The sequence below is a fragment of the Drosophila arizonae genome, chromosome 3 (genome assembly GCF_054131065.1).
Source record: "Drosophila arizonae isolate 15081-1271.41 chromosome 3, UAZ_ARI_1.0, whole genome shotgun sequence".
Lineage (NCBI taxonomy): Eukaryota > Metazoa > Arthropoda > Insecta > Diptera > Drosophilidae > Drosophila > Drosophila arizonae.
The window spans coordinates 33086267-33098955 of NC_142923.1; positions in this window are offsets into that span (position 1 = coordinate 33086267).

Here is a 12689-nt window from a genome sequence, read left to right on the forward strand (position 1 = left end):
TGCTTGTGTGTGTATATGTATGTAATTGTTTGTGTATGTGTGTGTGTGTGTGTGTGTGTGTGTGTGTGTGCGTGTTTCCTGTGTAAGCTGAAAGTCGCGAAAAATTATTGAAATAGCTATTACTCCAAGGGTTCAGGGGATCTCGTAGTCGAGTAGTCTCGACCAGAGCTTTCTTACTTGTTTTGAATGAATTTTCCGATCTGGCCTTCTTGTTTGAGTGAATCAGTTTTTTATTTTTTGTTAATTTAGTTGTAAATTGCGCATAGAGGTGCATTTTATAAGGCTGTAAGGTTTTCCACGGAAATACCTGCACAATTCTTCGTTTGCGACTAATTATACCCTGAACCCATTTTCAATGGGAAATCAGGGTATAATGGTTTTGTTGAAATGTATGTAACAGGGAGAAGGAGGCGTGGCAGACCCCACAAAGTATATATATTCTTGATCAGGATGACGAGCTGAGTTGATTTAGCCCTGTCCGTCTGTCTGTCCGTCTGTCCGTATGTATGAACGCGTCGATTTCAGAAGATATAAGAGCTAGAGACTTCAAATTTTTTTTAAAATGTCCGTAATTACAGCGCGCATATCAAGTTTATCATTAAAATTCGATAACTCATCCCGATCTTTTTTATCGATAAAAAACCTTTTCGAAAACCAGTTATAAAATTATATCTTCTACATGCAATTTATACAATTTCGGTTTTTGTCAAAATTAACCCCCCACCTCTAAATTCACCCCCTCACCCTCACTTTTGTAAAACGCGTATTTCAAATACTAGAGACTTGTGCTTTGGCAATTACATGCATATTCATGTTATAATCATAATCTGAAAGTTGCATGAAGATCGTACGTCCACAAAAAAAGTTATTAAACAATTAAGTTCTCATAGTAAGCGCACACTGCAGCCCATGCGTGTTTATGCGTGGGTGCTTGTGTGTGTATGTGTTTGTGTATGTGTGTGTGTTTCTTGTGTAAGCTGAAAGACGCGAAAAATTATTGAAATAGCTAGCACTCCAAGGGTTCAGGGGATCTCGTAGTCGAGCAGTCTTGACTAGAGCTTTCTTACTTGTTCTATAATTATTTGCATGGCGGATTATCATTATTTAGGTGGACAAAAGTATTTTGACATTCCCTTTCAAATTTATTTTCGGTAATTTGCTTGGATTCAAAAATACATATTTTGTCCTTTTAAGTTATTTTTGGTGTCCTCTTTAATAATAGCCATTATTTGATAATAGTTTTCGGTAACTTATGGGCAAACAACGTGATTAAGTGAAATCATTAAAAAACAAGTAAGAAAGCTCTAGTCGAGACTGCTCGACTACGAGATCCCCTGAACCCTTGGAGCAATAGATATTTCAATAACTTTTCGCGTCTTTCAGCTTACACAAGAAACACGCACACACACATGCACGTACGCACACACAGGCATACACACACGCATACAGACACACATACATCTGCGATCTACAGGCTGAGCGCAATCAGAGTCAGCTGCGCTTTCAGGACTATCTCCGATGACGCGGCGCTCGTCATAGCCGGTATGGTGCCACTGGAGTATTTGGTCGCCGAAGCCGTGGAGCGGAATTCGCACGCGCCTGCGCGACTCAACGCTGTCAGGGCGAACAGCATCGCACGATGGCAAAGAAGGTGGAATAGCTCAGCTAAAGGGCGGTGGACGCACAAGCTCATCCCGGAGCTTGAACCATGGGTTAACCGCAAACATGGCGAGGTTAACTTCTACCTTACGCAGATCCTCTCGGGTCATGGATGCTTTCGGAGCTATTTGAAGCGCTTTGGCCACGAGGAATCTGACGAATGCCCCTGGTGCGAGCGAGGGCATGTGGAAGACGCCAACCACATTCTTTTCGAATGTGGACGGTTCCTGGAGGAGAGGCGTCGTCTGGAAGAGGCAGTGGGCCGCTCCATCAGAGCGGACAACTTAGTCAACGCCATGCTGGAATCGGAGAAAGCTTGGGAACTAACAAGCACCTTCGCGGCCACGGTGATGATGGAGCTCCGCAGAGTCGAGCGATCGAGAAGACGAGCTGTCCCAGGCTAAGGTAGCGCATAGTGCTTGCGAAGCAATGCTTTACGGCCGTCCCGCAAGCACCGCGCGCTATCCTAGCCACCACGCAACTTGCAATTTGTATAATTTTGTCAATAAATGAATATAAAAAAAAAATATAAAAAAAAAAAAAAAAAACATACACACACATACACACACATACACAAACACATACACACACAAGCACTCACGCATAAACACGCATGGGCTGCAGTGTGCGCTTACTATGAGAACTTAATTGTTTAATAACTTTTTTTATGGACGTACGATCTTCATGGAACTTTCAGATTATGATTATAACATGGATATGCGTGTAATTGCCCAAGCACAAGTCTCTAGTATTTGAAATGCGCTTTTTACAAAAGTGAGGGTGAGGGGGTGAATTTAAAGGTGGGGGGGTAAATTTTAACAAAAACTGAAATTGTATAAATTGCATATAAGCATATATAAAAAATTTGAAGACTCTAGCAGTAAAGGTGTAGAAGATATAATTTAATAACTGGTTTTCGATAAGGTTTTTTATCGATAAAAAAGATCGGGATGAGTTATCGATTTTTAATGATAAACTTGATATGCGCGCTGTAATTACGGACATTTAAAAAAAAATTGAAGTCTCTAGCTCTTATATCTTCTGAAATCGACGCGTTCATACATACGGACAGACGGACAGACGGACGGACGGACAGACGGACAGACGGACAGACAGACGGACAGGGCCAAATCAACTCAGCTCGTCGCCCTGATCAAGAATATATATACTTTGTGGGGTCTGCCACGCCTCCTTCTCCCTGTTACATACATTTCAACAAAACCATTATACCCTGATTTCCCATTGAAAATGGGTTCAGGGTATAAAAAGGAGTCTAGCTTTATTTTTAGACTTTATGCCGAAAAAATCGTCGAATCGCGCATAGTGCATTGGGTATTTTTAATTTGCGGAGCATTACTTGAATCTAACATAGTCCTTTATAACGACTGGATTCTCTCGGGTGCTAGTTCGCACAGTCTCCACACGAGATACAATTAACTTTCTTTGGGGGCAACTGTATATCGTGTATTCTTTTATGAGGCCGTTGCTCTTGATAGAATCCTTATCTCAAGAATCCTCCTTGTATCTGGATAAAATATCTGATCACGCCTTCAATCTTCCTTGATGTTCTTCGATGTCACTGGAATTTTGAGAATACCATCACTTCCACTTTTGGTCGACTATCCAATGCTCAGTTACCTGCGCATAGCCTCAGACTGTTTAATTAGCGATCGAGGTAACAAAAATATTACCAATTAGTGAAAGCATTCCAGTAAACAGCAAGATACACTGCGCGCTATCTGGTTAGCGCCCCCTTTACACTCAATCTCAAAGCTGAATAAAAGCTAAGCCATCAGAGCTTCATCTTTAATTTTTTTTTTTTGTATTATACTACATTTATTTCTCTTTAAAATAAAAAAACAATGGCTACTGTAGCAGTAGGTAAATGTAAATGCGGAACAGCAGTTTTAAGCACGTGTAAACGTGTGTAATGTTCTTCTATGCGTAGGTCATATAAATAGTAATTAAAGCCATCAGTTCCTTCCAAATTCAATTTTTCTCATCAGAAAAGACAACATGCTGCCATTGGGTAGACCACGTCATGTTCACCCGGACAAAATTAATTCGTATTTCTTTTCTCAGCATATCGACTCGTGTCTTTTTTTTTATACCCTGAACCCATTGAAAATGGGAAATCAGGGTATAATGGTTTTGTTGAAATGTATGTAACAGGCAGAAGGAGGCGTGGCAGACCCCACAAAGTATATATATTCTTGATCAGGGTGACGAGCTGAGTTGATTTGGCCCTGTCCGTCTGTCCGTCTGTCCGTCTGTCCGTCCGTCCGTCTGTCCGTCTGTCCGTATGTATGAACGCGTCGATTTCAGAAGATAAAAGAGCTAGAGACTTCAATTTTTTTTTTAAATGTCCGTAGTTACAGCGCGCATATCAAGTTTATCATTAAAAATCGCTAACTCATCCCAATCTTTTTTTATCGATAAAAAACCTTATCGAAAACCAGTTATAAAATTATATCTTCTACACCTTTATTGCTAGAGTCTCCAAATTTTTAATGTATGCTTATATGCAATTTATACAATTTCGGTTTTTGTTAAAATTAACCCCCCACCCTTAAATTCACCCCCTCACCCTCACATTTGTAAAAAGCGTATTTCAAATACTAGAGACTTGTGCTTGGGCAATTACACGCATATCCATGTTATAATCATAATCTGAAAGTTTCATGAAGATCGTACGTCCACAAAAAAAAGTTATTAAGCAATTAAGTTCTCATAGTAAACGCTCACTGCCGCCCATGCGTGTTTATGCTTGTGTGTGTATATGTATGTAAATGTTTGTGTATGTGTGTGTATGCGTGTGTGTGTGTGTGTATGTGTGTCTGTATGCGTGTGTGTGTATGTATGCCTGTGTGTGCGTACGTGCGTGTGTGTGTGCGTGTTTCTTGTGTAAGCTGAAAGACGCGAAAAATTATTGAAATATCTATTGCTCCAAGGGTTCAGGGGATCTCGTAGTCGAGCAGTCTCGACTAGAGCTTTCATACTTGTTATACCCCGAACCCATTGAAAATGGGAAATCAGGGTATAATGGTTTTGTTGAAATGTGTGTAACAGGCAGAAGGAGGCGTGGCAGACCCCACAAAGTATATATATTCTTGATCAGGGCGACGAGCTGAGTTGATTTGGCCCTGTCTGTCTGTCCGTATGTATGAACGCGTCGATTTCAGAAGATATAAGAGCTAGGGCGACGAGCTGAGTTGATTTGGCCCTGTCCGTCTGTCCGTATGTATGAACGCGTCGATTTCAGAAGATTTAAGAGCTAGAGACTTCAATTTTTTTTTTAAATGTCCGTAATTACTGCGCGCATATCAAGTTTATCATTAAAAATCGATAACTCATCCCGATCTTTTCTTATCGATAAAAACCTTATCGAAATCCAGTTATAAAATTATATCTTTTACACCTTTATTGCTAGAGTCTCAAAATTTTTAATGTATGCTTATATGCAATTTATACAATTTCGGTTTTTGTTAAAATTAACCCCCCACCCTTAAATTCACCCCCTCACCCTCACATTTGTAAAAAGCGTATTTCAAATACTAGAGACTTGTGCTTGGGCAATTACACGCATATCCATGTTATAATCATAATCTGAAAGTTTCATGAAGATCGTACGTCCACAAAAAAAAGTTATTAAGCAATTAAGTTCTCATAGTAAACGCTCACTGCCGCCCATGCGTGTTTATGCTTGTGTGTGTATATGTATGTAAATGTTTGTGTATGTGTGTGTATGCGTGTGTGTGTGTGTGTATGTGTGTCTGTATGCGTGTGTGTGTATGTATGCCTGTGTGTGCGTACGTGCGTGTGTGTGTGCGTGTTTCTTGTGTAAGCTGAAAGACGCGAAAAATTATTGAAATATCTATTGCTCCAAGGGTTCAGGGGATCTCGTAGTCGAGCAGTCTCGACTAGAGCTTTCATACTTGTTATACCCCGAACCCATTGAAAATGGGAAATCAGGGTATAATGGTTTTGTTGAAATGTGTGTAACAGGCAGAAGGAGGCGTGGCAGACCCCACAAAGTATATATATTCTTGATCAGGGCGACGAGCTGAGTTGATTTGGCCCTGTCTGTCTGTCCGTATGTATGAACGCGTCGATTTCAGAAGATATAAGAGCTAGGGCGACGAGCTGAGTTGATTTGGCCCTGTCCGTCTGTCCGTATGTATGAACGCGTCGATTTCAGAAGATTTAAGAGCTAGAGACTTCAATTTCCATGCAAATAATTATAGAACAAGTAAGAAAGCTCTAGTCGAGACTGCTCGACTACGAGATCCCCTGAACCCTTGGAGCAATAGATATTTCAATAACTTTTCGCGTCTTTCAGCTTACACAAGAAACACGCACACACACATGCACGTACGCACACACAGGCATACACACACGCATACAGACACACATACATCTGCGATCTACAGGCTGAGCGCAATCAGAGTCAGCTGCGCTTTCAGGACTATCTCCGATGACGCGGCGCTCGTCATAGCCGGTATGGTGCCACTGGAGTATTTGGTCGCCGAAGCCGTGGAGCGGAATTCGCACGCGCCTGCGCGACTCAACGCTGTCAGGGCGAACAGCATCGCACGATGGCAAAGAAGGTGGAATAGCTCAGCTAAAGGGCGGTGGACGCACAAGCTCATCCCGGAGCTTGAACCATGGGTTAACCGCAAACATGGCGAGGTTAACTTCTACCTTACGCAGATCCTCTCGGGTCATGGATGCTTTCGGAGCTATTTGAAGCGCTTTGGCCACGAGGAATCTGACGAATGCCCCTGGTGCGAGCGAGGGCATGTGGAAGACGCCAACCACATTCTTTTCGAATGTGGACGGTTCCTGGAGGAGAGGCGTCGTCTGGAAGAGGCAGTGGGCCGCTCCATCAGAGCGGACAACTTAGTCAACGCCATGCTGGAATCGGAGAAAGCTTGGGAACTAACAAGCACCTTCGCGGCCACGGTGATGATGGAGCTCCGCAGAGTCGAGCGATCGAGAAGACGAGCTGTCCCAGGCTAAGGTAGCGCATAGTGCTTGCGAAGCAATGCTTTACGGCCGTCCCGCAAGCACCGCGCGCTATCCTAGCCACCACGCAACTTGCAATTTGTATAATTTTGTCAATAAATGAATATAAAAAAAAAATATAAAAAAAAAAAAAAAAACATACCCACACACATACACACACATACACAAACACATACACACACAAGCACTCACGCATAAACACGCATGGGCTGCAGTGTGCGCTTACTATGAGAACTTAATTGTTTAATAACTTTTTTTATGGACGTACGATCTTCATGGAACTTTCAGATTATGATTAAATGTCCGTAATTACTGCGCGCATATCAAGTTTATCATTAAAAATCGATAACTCATCCCGATACTTTTTTATCGATAAAAAATCTTATCGAAAACCAGTTATAAAATTATATCTTCTACACCTTTATTGCTACAGTCTCCAAATTTTTAATGTATGCTTATATGCAATTTATACAATTTCGATTTTTGTTAAAATTTACCCCCCACCCTTAAAGTCACCCCCTCACCCTCACTTTTTTAAAAAGCGTATTTCAAATGCTAGAGACTTGTGCTTTGGCAATTACATGCATATCCATGTTATAATCATAATCAAGATCGTACGTCCACAAAAAAAGTTATTAAGCAATTTAGTTCTCATAGTAAGCGCTCACTGCCGCCCTTGCGTGTTTATGTTTGTGTGTGTATATGTATGTAAATGTTTGTGTATGTATGTGTGTATGCGTGTGTGCGTGTGTATGTGTGTCTGTATGCGTGTGTGTGTATATATGCCTGTGTGTGCGTACGTGCGTGTGTGTGTGCGTGTTTCTTGTGTAAGCTGAAAGACGCGAAAAATTACTGAAATATCTATTGCTCCAAGGGTTCAGGGGATCTCGTAGTCGAGCAGTCTCGACTAGAGCTTTCTTACTTGTTTAAATTGTTGTCAAAGGTCAAGAAATTCTCTAATACTCTGCTCTTTCTCTGCTCCATTATCTATTAAATTATCCTGATCACTGAAAGCTGCTCTATTTGAACAAAAAGTTTGGGTCACCCAAATGCAAGGTAGGGAATGCGTTGGCTTTTAATGCCTGTTGCATATCTTTGCTCTTTTCCGGTTGAAATTATTGGATAATTGCATGCTTCAATCCATTTGTTATACCCTGAAACCATTTTCAATGGGAAATCAGGGTATAATGGTTTTGTTGAAATGAATGTAACAGGGAGAAGGAGGCGTGGCAGACCCCACAAAGTATATATATTCTTGATCAGGGTGACGAGCTGAGTTGATTTGAAGGAGGCGTGGCAGACCCCACAAAGTATATATATTCTTGATCAGGGCGACGAGCTGAGTCGATTTGGCCCTGTCCGTCTGTCTGTCTGTCCGTCTGTCTGTCCGTCTGTCCGTCCGTCCGTCTGTCCATCTGTCCGTACGTTTGAAAGCGTCGATTTCCGAAGATACAAGAGCTAGAGACTTCAAATTTTTTGTAAAATGTTCGAAATTAAAGCGCGAATATCGAGTTTATCATTAAAATAAAATTATATCTTCTACACCTTTATTGCTAGAGTCTCCAAATTTTTAACGTATGCTTATATGCAATTTATACAATTTCGGTTTTTGTTAAAATTTACCCTTAAATTCACCCTTCTCACCCACCCCACCATCACTTTTGTAAAAAGCGTATTTCAAATACTAGAGACTTGTGCATATCCATGTTATAATCATAATTTGAAAGTTTCATAAAGATCGTACGTCCACAAAAAAGTTATTAAGCAATTAAGTTCTCATAGTAAGCGCTCACTGCCGCCCATGCGTGTTTATGCTTGTGTGTGTATATGTATGTAATTATTTGTGTATGTGTGTGTGTGTGTGTGTGTGTGTGTGTGTGTGTATGTGTGTGTATGTATGCCTGTGTGTGCGTGCGTGCGTGTGTGTGTGTGTGTGCGTGTTTCTTGTGTAAGCTAAAAATTATTGAAATAGCTATTACTCCAAGGGTTCAGGGGATCTCGTAGTCGAGTAGTCTCGACTAGAGCTTTCTTACTTGTTTATACTGACTTCAGTAATGCATTTGACTCAGTACATCATCGCATACTAATTCTTAGGCTTGAACGCTTAGGATTTTCACCCAGTCTTGTCTCTTGGATTTCATCCTATTTAACGGGTAGAACCCAAAGAGTCTTGCTGAGAACAGCTATGTCTAAACTTATCTTTGTTTCGTCTGGTGTACCTCAGGGTAGCCATTTGGGCCCATTGCTCTTTTCCCTTTTTATAAATGACCTTCATAGTTGTATCTCGTATTCCACTATATTTATGTATGCTGATGATGTAAAACTTTGCCTTCCATACTCCAGGGCAAATGGACATCATCACCTTCAAGATGACCTATATGCATTTCAACTGTGGTGTGTGGCAAACCAGCTGGACTTAAATTGCTCAAAGTGTATGACAATGACCTTCAGACGTACCGTTCCTCTAATTGTTGATTATAAAATTAGCAATATTTCCTTACGACGCATCTTTACAGTCAAAGATCTTGGTGTGTTCTTTGACTGTAAACTTAACTTTAATCTTCATATTTCTACCATCATTAATGAAGCCAAAAAAAGTGTGCTTGGCTTTATTAAACGTTGGTCTAAGGAATTTAAAGATCCTTTTACTACCAAGCGCTTATTTATAATATTGTATATTGTGCGTCCTATCTTAGAGTATTGCTCTGATGTATGGTCTCCGCAGCATAAACTGTATCAGGATCGTATCGAATCGGTCCGAAAACAGTTTCTCCTCATTGCCTTAAGAGACCTTAGATGGGACAGTAATTTACGATTACCGTCTTATCATAGTAGGCTCCAGCTAATTGAACTTCCATCGCTAACCAATCGCAGAACAGTTTTAGGAATTGTTTTTCTGCATAAATTGATTAGTTGTGATATTGATTCGTCCTCTTTGTTGGGTCGTCTAAATTTTTCGGTTCCGTCCCGAGCAACTAGACACTATCGTCCGCTTTATTTACCTGTGTGCACTAGGGATTATTCTTTGCACAGTGCGTTTCATGTTCTTTGTGTTAATTTTAATATTATCACGTTTTTTCCTTAGAGCTCTCTCTTCCTAAAATAACAAGTAAGAAAGCTCTAGTCGAGACTGCTCGACTACGAGATCTCCTGAACCCTTGGAGCAATAGATATTTCAATAATTTTTCGCGTCTTTCAGCTTACACAAGAAACACGCACACACACACAGGCACGTACGCACACACAGGCACACATACACACACACGCATACAGACACACATACACACACACACACGCATACACACACAAACGCATACACACACACATACACACACACATACACAAACACATACCCACACAAGCACCCACGCATAAACACGCATGGGCTGCAGTGTGCGCTTACTATGAGAACTTAATAGTTTAATAACTTTTTTTATGGACGTACGATCTTCATGAAACTTTCAGATTATGATTATAACATGAATATGCATGTAATTGCCAAAGCACAAGTCTCTAGTATTTGAAATACGCTTTTTACAAAAGTGAGGGTGAGGGGGTGAATTTAGTGGTGGGGGGTTAATTTTGACAAAAACCGAAATTGTATAAATTGCATGTAGAAGATATAATTTTATTACTGGTTTTCGATAAGGTTTTTTATCGATAAAAAAAGATCGGGATGAGTTATCGATTTTTAATGATAAACTTGATATGCGCGCTGTAATTACGGACATTCTAAAAAAAATTTGAAGTCTCTAGCTCTTATATCTTCTGAAATCGACGCGTTCATACATACGGACAGACGGACAGACGGACGGACGGACAGACGGACAGACAGACGGACAGGGCCAAATCAACTCAGCTCGTCGCCCTGATCAAGAATATATATACTTTGTGGGGTCTGCCACGCCTCCTTCTGCCTGTTACATACATTTCAACAAAACCATTATACCCTGATTTCCCATTGAAAATGGGAGCAGGGAGAAGGAGGCGTGGCGTGGCAGACCCCACAAAGTATATATATTCTTGATCAGGGTGACGAGCTGAGTTGATTTGGCCCTGTCCGTCTGTCTGTCCGTCTGTCCGTCTGTCCGTATGTATGAACGCGTCGATTTCAGAAGATATAAGAGCTAGAGACTTCAAATTTTTTTTTTAATGTCCGTAATTACAGCGCGCATATCAAGTTTATCATTAAAAATCGATAACTCATCCCGATCTTTTTTTATCGATAAAAAACCTTATCGAAAACCAGTTATAAAATTATATCTTCTACACCTTTATTGCTAGAGTCTCCAAATTTTTAATGTATGCTTGCATGCAATTTATACAATTTCGGTTTTTGTTAAAATTTACCCCCCACCTCTAAATTCACCCCTTACCCTCACTTTTGTAAAAAGCGTATTTCAAATACTAGAGACTTGTGCTTTGGCAATCACATGCATATCCATGTTATAATCATAATCTGAAAGTTTTATGAAGATCGCACGTCCACAAAAAAGTTATTAAGCAATTAAGTTCTCATAGTAAGCGCTCACTGCCGCCCATGCGTGTTTATGCTTGTGTGTGTATATGTATGTAAATGTTTGTGTATGTGTGTGTGTATGCGTGTGTGCGTGTGTATGTGTGTCTGTATGCGTGTGTGTGTATGTATGCCTGTGTGTGCGTACGTGCGTGTGTGTGTGCGTGTTTCTTGTGTAAGCTGAAAGACGCGAAAAATTATTGAAATATCTATTGCTCCAAGGGTTCAGGGGATCTCGTAGTCGAGCAGTCTCGACTAGAGCTTTCTTACTTGTTTAAATTGTTGTCAAAGGTCAAGAAATTCTCTAATACTCTGCTCTTTCTCTGCTCCATTATCTATTAAATTATCCTGATCACTGAAAGCTGCTCTATTTGAACAAAAAGTTTGGGTCACCCAAATGCAAGGTAGGGACTGCGTTGGCTTTTAATGCCTGTTGCATATCTTTGCTCTTTTCCGGTTGAAATTATTGGGTAAATTGCATGCTTCAATCCATTTGTTATACCCTGAAACTATTTTCAATGGGAAATCAGGGTATAATGGTTTTGTTGAAATGAATGTAACAGGGAGAAGGAGGCGTGGCAGACCCCACAAAGTATATATATTCTTGATCAGGGTGACGAGCTGAGTTGATTTGAAGGAGGCGTGGCAGACCCCACAAAGTATATATATTCTTGATCAGGGCGACGAGCTGAGTCGATTTGGCCCTGTCCGTCTGTCTGTCTGTCCGTCTGTCCGTCCGTCCGTCTGTCCATCTGTCCGTACGTTTGAAAGCGTCGATTTCCGAAGATACAAGAGCTAGAGACTTCAAATTTTTTGTAAAATGTTCGAAATTAAAGCGCGAATATCGAGTTTATCATTAAAATAAAATTATATCTTCTACACCTTTATTGCTAGAGTCTCCAAATTTTTAACGTATGCTTATATGCAATTTATACAATTTCGGTTTTTGTTAAAATTTACCCTTAAATTCACCCTTCTCACCCACCCCACCATCACTTTTGTAAAAAGCGTATTTCAAATACTAGAGACTTGTGCATATCCATGTTATAATCATAATTTGAAAGTTTCATAAAGATCGTACGTCCACAAAAAAGTTATTAAGCAATTAAGTTCTCATAGTAAGCGCTCACTGCCGCCCATGCGTGTTTATGCTTGTGTGTGTATATGTATGTAATTGTTTGTGTATGTGTGTGTGTGTGTGTGTGTGTATGTGTGCGTGTTTCTTGTGTAAGCTAAAAATTATTGAAATAGCTATTACTCCAAGGGTTCAGGGGATCTCGTAGTCGAGTAGTCTCGACTAGAGCTTTCTTACTTGTTTATACTGACTTCAGTAATGCATTTGACTCAGTACATCATCGCATACTAATTCTTAGGCTTGAACGCTTAGGATTTTCACCCAGTCTTGTCTCTTGGATTTCATCCTATTTAACGGGTAGAACCCAAAGAGTCTTGCTGAGAACAGCTATGTCTAAACTTATCTTTGTTTCGT